The sequence below is a fragment of the Amblyomma maculatum genome, chromosome 1 (genome assembly GCF_055883805.1).
Source record: "Amblyomma maculatum isolate TAMU_Amacu chromosome 1, ASM5588380v1, whole genome shotgun sequence".
NCBI classification, from domain to species: Eukaryota; Metazoa; Arthropoda; class Arachnida; order Ixodida; family Ixodidae; genus Amblyomma; species Amblyomma maculatum.
Window position 1 is genome coordinate 411946867 of NC_139344.1, and position 6157 is coordinate 411953023.

The following is a 6157-nucleotide window of genomic DNA, read 5'->3' on the forward strand; positions in this document are numbered from 1 at the left end:
CAACTTGACCGAGCTCTTACGGTTCCTCGCCATGCTCGGCTAACAGCCTATTATAGGGTTTGCCTCTGGATTTCATACCCGTGAATTGTACCAGGCGTTCTGTATCTCTAAGCGCCTGTGTTTGGATATTAGAAATGAGGTTACTTAGATTCGCTAGTGAGTTTTTCATGGCTGCCAGGGCAGTTGCGAATTCTTGCTGCCCTATGGTGGCTGGCTAAGTTTCATCTGTTCGCACGTTGGTGTCGGTCTGCCCTGTTCTCTGGGCCTTGAGCTCTTCTACAAGGGGGTTGAGTTTCTGTCTAACCGCGTCTGCCGGGGCGAGAAAAAAAAAACAAAGAAAAAAAAATAAAAAAATGGCGACTCTTAAGCCAGGAAGGAAACCAGTTCGAGTTCAGCTGTGAAAATTGCGGTGGTCAAAAACCGCGTCTGCCGGGGCGAGAAAAAAAGAAAAAACAAAGAAAAACAAAGAAAAAAAAAACGAAAAAAAAAATTGGCGACTAAGTTCAGTATTTTCCGCCCTGAGTGTCTGAATGGTTTCTTTTAGTTCTTACACTTCGTTAGATTGCCCACTAGCGTTTTTACTGAATTGTGTTTGCGCGTTCGTGTTTTTAGGAGCAGTGGGAGAGGTAGAGAAAAGCTGCGCTTCCAAGCTCAACTTACTCTGTTCCTCCTTTTCTTTCTTCCTTTGCTGCTGCTTCTTTTTTGTTTCTGGGGGCTCCCTGGGCCTGCCTTGATCTTGAGCGCGACGCAGATCCGGACCGGATGGTGAAGTAGAATCTTAGCTGAATCAGCGCTTCCGAGCCCGGCCGCGTCCACCCCTGCCGCCATCACACTTTGCTTTGCTGTCGATCTCCTCTTTCGTTCTGGTCCATGGACTACTCGGTTTTCTTTGCCGTGGCTTGCACTCCTTTACCCCGGTGGAATGCGCTTCCTTGCACAGCGCACACCTGGGCTCACACAAATGGCCGTCCTCGATGACTGGCTTACCGCAGTTCAAGAAGACAACGGCGTCAGATGTCGGGCATATATGTCCGCCCTATGCCCAGGCTTGAAGCATGTATAGAAAACTTGCCGCGATGATCGGTAGAGGTAGCAGCGCGTCTCGTAATAAACGTAACTGGGAACGATCTCGCTTTCGAATGTTATGACGGTGCTTAGAGATGTTCTAAGCATTCGCGCATAAAAGATTTTCACTCCTTGGGTAAGTACGCTAAAACGGGACAGCAACTCGGTAGGTGTTGTCCCGACGTCCATTCCGTGGATCACTCCTTTGCATGAATTGTCCAGCGCGGTAATGTAAGCCGTCAGATCATAGTCTTTTGCACCAAGACGTAGACTCGGAATGTTCAGTACAACGCTGGTAGTCTCCTTGATTGGCGGGCTGATTATGGCGATGTTAGATTCGTTGTGCACGCGTATAAGTAGGCTGCCTTCGTTGTAGATGTCTGGGTTTCCATATGCTTTGGTTATAGCCCGAGCTATCTGATGTGTGCTCAGCTGGCTGCTGTTGAGTCCATTCTTCGGTCTAATATAGACTTTGAAATGGGCTTTCGGCAGTGGAGATAGCTTTTCTCTGCGAATAGGATTCTCCTTTTGTTTGAGCTGGCTCGATGGTGACTTGTCCGCTCCTTCAGTCCAGGTCTCCGGAACGGCAGTTAGCCTCGAGTTGTCGTATTCCGCAATTAACCATCCTCCGCTGTCGAGTGTCTTCTGTGAGAGGTTGGTAGCGCTCTCTTCCCGTGTTGTATTGTCTTGAGTCGGTGTAGTGGCTCCGGTCAACACCGCCGCATTGTCACCAGCCATCCTGTGCGGCTCCCTGGGCTTCAGCAGAGTTTCACCGCTGTGCTTAGCGCGGCGTTCTTCGCTTCTGACCTGCGAACGGCCAGACGATGGTGAAATCTGGACTAACTGATGCAAATCTGTTATAAGCGGATTCAGGTGGATTAGTGGAAGTCATTAGAGTATCCCACTTTCTGTAGCGTTGAGGTTTTCCAGTTAAAATCTGGCGTCGAAGCAGGAGCTCATACAAATCGCGTCCGTTTCATCTGACCCCCTAGGAAAGAGTCTTAACTACGAAGAAGTGGTTGCTGGCGCGTAGAGAGCGCTCTCGACCTTGTTCCAAGGCTTGCGGAACGCTTCGTGGGTCTGTCTGACCGTTGCTCTATTTCCGCGTAGCGCCTACTCGCACATTTGATGCTCTTCAGGTATTGACACTGGTGGAGGTCGGGGGGTCGTGACAATATAAATTCCCGCTATAACAGAACCGTATTAACGTTGCTGCGTGACATAGGGATAACGTGAATGCAAGGGTTTTCGCAGTTTCATTGTGATATCACCTTCTTATGTGAAAGAAGAGGCCCGAGTTGGCAGCTCCTGCCAAACGTAATGTCAGGAAGCCCTATGTCCAGTTAGTGCTCCGCCAGTCAGCTGCCAGCTACCGCCTCCCACGACTTCTTTCTTCGCTCTTCGGACAGGCACCGATCAGGCACGGCGAAATGGCGAGACTGGCCAATGTGGCTCTCGTTACAAAACTGCGGATTAAAAAGTAGGTCTTTAAGCGGTTATCACAACAACGCTAACGGCTTTTGCTCTATCACTAGTTCCAAGCAGTGCTTAAACTCCCACAATTTGTGATGCTCCTGGCCGTGGTGGTCGAATTTCAATGGAGGCGAAAACGAAGGCGCCCGAGTGCTGTGCGATGTCAGTGCACGTTAGAAAACCCCAGGTGGTCACAATTCCGGAGTCCTTATCTACGGCGTCTTTGATAGCCTGAGCGACATTAGGATGTGAAAGAGCTCATGACACCAATGGCCATCGGCGTAGCCGGCAACTACACACTGATGCCGCGTCATCTGCTGCATATTCCGTGCACGAGCAGCGTCAACTGCGGTTATTAAACAGCAAGCATCTATGTTTATAACCGCAGTTAGCACAAACTGCTTTTCAATCTCTGTTAGCACTTTTAACCTTGACAAAAGCGTGGCTCCTGTGGGCAGGATTCAGGACCACACCGGCACCCGAGTACAAAATTCGCATGAGCTGGTTCGCTTGAGCAATGTGCACACTGTACATTGAAAGACGTGTCAAAAGCAACACATAAACTGCGCATAGAGTGCCGTCAGACTGCGATTTTGTGCACTCTTCGAGTACCACCCGACAGGGCAGCAGCGTAGTACACAATGTGCAGTGTGCTACATCGAGGGCACTAATAGTCCGTGTCGTTTTAGCAGCATCATTTATGATGCTCGTTTCAGGCTCGTAGTCTGGCCCCAGCCGCATTATAAAAGTAGACGATAAGCTCACAACGCTTACAGCAAAGGATGCCGCAAGCTTTCGGGGGTTGACGACGGGGCCCTGGCCGTCTGCTTCTCCCTACTCGTTGCTAGGCCTGCATTGCTGAGCATCGAAGCCACAGCGGATGGCACTTTGTAAGCGATCAGCGAGGCACTGCGGGCACTGCATCGGCGAAAGACTGTAAGCAAAAACTACCATTTCATAGGTCAACATTTCACAAAAAGCATTTATTTTAAACTCCCTTTTTCTGGTTCCTAAGTTATTACAAGAAAAGCAAATTTTAGGATGCTTTTCTGACAAAGGCACAACAGATCTGCCGTATCGCTGACGCGGATGGCTTGCGGAATGCTCGAAGGGCACGATCGGCGTGGCGCTGTTTGCGGTGGTGTGGGCAGTACTGCCACTGACGATGGCGACGTTCGCACGGAAGGTGGATGTCTGGGGAAGAATTAAATCGCGCTTCTCTAGATACCGGGCTGTGTTTTCATGTAGGCTACTGTAGGCTACTCTCATTGGGAGTCTACTGGTTTTCAGCAAGCGCGAATAGAGTATAATGTGTTGGCAGCTTATCGGTGCTAGCACAGCAGCTGACGGCGCGGAGTCAGTCTGTGACATCAGAAATCATCTCAACATGGGATCGCTGTAGGTAGGAGGAGCTTCGCTTCCTCACCTTCAGTACCTTGTTTTGAAATACAGAATGCGTCTAGGCTCCCCATTTCGGAAATCGTTTAGTAATGTCGAGTATTATCTGCCAGACTACAAAAGAGCAAAATATTGGATGACCTTGGCATGACCGCTTTAAACCTCATAAAACATAATCTACAGTTGCCAGCATTCATGCGCGAACTACTCGGGGTTACAATTTTTAACGCACTTAATCCACTACCAGAACTGAATCTTGCGTTTATTACACACTTCAAGACACGTCGATCTAACCAGCGTGAGCTGTCTTTGTGTCTCCAGTTACCATATGCCATTAAGCGCTGTCATGCGTGACAGCACAAATTCACACGCGTGATTAGTTCCCCCAAAAGATGTACTTCGTTTATGGCATCAGAACATGGGTCAGTGTGCATGCTTTCCTTCGTTGGTATAGTCTAGGCGTAGCAACAATGAGACCACAATTTCTTTAGCCGAACTCGACTGTCAAGTTCTCAACGTGCAGAGGCTTGGTGGGTTGAAGCGGCAACGTTATCATTGCCTGAAGTACCGCCCCTCTTGCTTACGGCAATGCGTGTTATAAACCAGCGTGACAGTTGGGGTGACCTGTTAATTGGGAGTTGGTACGGTGGATGGGGGTAGGCAGAGCTCTTGGTAGCATTTGATTCGAATCCTCAGAGGCTGTCCTGGAATGGTAGTCCCTTTGCTCTGTTTAGGCTCCATGGAGTTATTGCAGCTCTGGACCAGATCTTGTTTTGACGTCCCGGTAAGCTACATTCACATACATTCTATAACACCTACTCATATGAATTCTTAGGAGGTATGCTTTCATTGCCTCAGTTTGAACATATCAGGTTTTAACTATGAAGGCAGGACTGTTTTATGTCTTCTCAGCTGCGGTGAAGGTGCAATCGAGACCAGTGATATCCTTCTCTGTTTTGTGACTGCTTTGAGCAGCCCTTGCACTGACGGGTCGGGGGTTTCGAAGAACAGATATATGATTTGTGATCATATCTCAGACACGGTAAGCAAAATGGGCCCTTAGTTGGGGGAGGGGGAGGCAGCACTGCAAGAATGTCCTAAATGTGAGCGAATTATTCGCGGCTACGTTTCCTAGAAATATGATGATGGCTGGTTATAAGCGCCCCGCCCTCAAACCTACCAGTATGGCTGAGCCAACAATTTCGAAGTTGCTTATAAGCTGGTGTGACGAGTTCCGACTTTGAGTCCATGCATAACTCCACTGCAGGAGCTTGTACCCCTGGTCATGTATCCTGTTATCATGTGCGTCGACTTTTCGAGGATAATAGCATCACAGGTTTCGCCGATGTTGAAGGAAGCCGGTTTGAGCACGATAATTGTATTGCATCCTATGATGCATATGATACACTGGTGCGTTACTCAGTCCGCTGCAGTGGTCGTCTCAGGCTTGCGTGTTTCTTGATATAGGTTACAGTTCCTATTAACCAGCACTGAGGATGCATCACTTTTGTCCATAGCGAGATCCTAATTGTCTTCCGTACGGGTGAAAGGTCAATTTAGGTTGTTTCGGAGACTCCTTATGGGTTTCCGAATTAATTGTTTGTTCAGTAGGTTTTTGAATGTGACCGTTCGATAGCTTATTGGCGCCTACAACAACAGCGGAAGTGATCATGCAATTTGGAGTAGCAAGCGGCCAGAACAGGGGCAAAACAAAAATAACCTATCTCTAGCCAGCCTTGATATCATGGCGGCCATGTGCAGCGGCGGAAATAACGAACACGATGCCGACACTCGTGCTGCTGCTTTTTGCTGACAACTCTTAACAAGTGTCATCGAACATCAGTCGTGATATTTACCGGTCATTCCGCACTGGTGTTTCTGGACTATGCGTTCAGTACGTTTACGAATGTGAGCGTTCGATGGGCCTACAGGGACAGCGGAAGTGATCACGCGCTTTGCAGTAGTAAGCGGCCAGAACAGGGTCAAAACAAATTAAACCTGTGACTATAGTGCCTAGAATATACTGGCTAGTGTGCCGAGGGCGCGCGCTGGCGTGTCCGCCGCGGTGATGCCTTCCCGCCACCACCGCGGGGCGGCGCTACCAATAGCTAAGGTGCTATCGCTCCGCGTTCGCGGCCTCGGCAGCATAGGCGGCATATAGGTCCGGATAGCGCGCTGCGCTTTCCACTGCGAAACCTGTCTCTTGACGGTTTAAGCGCAC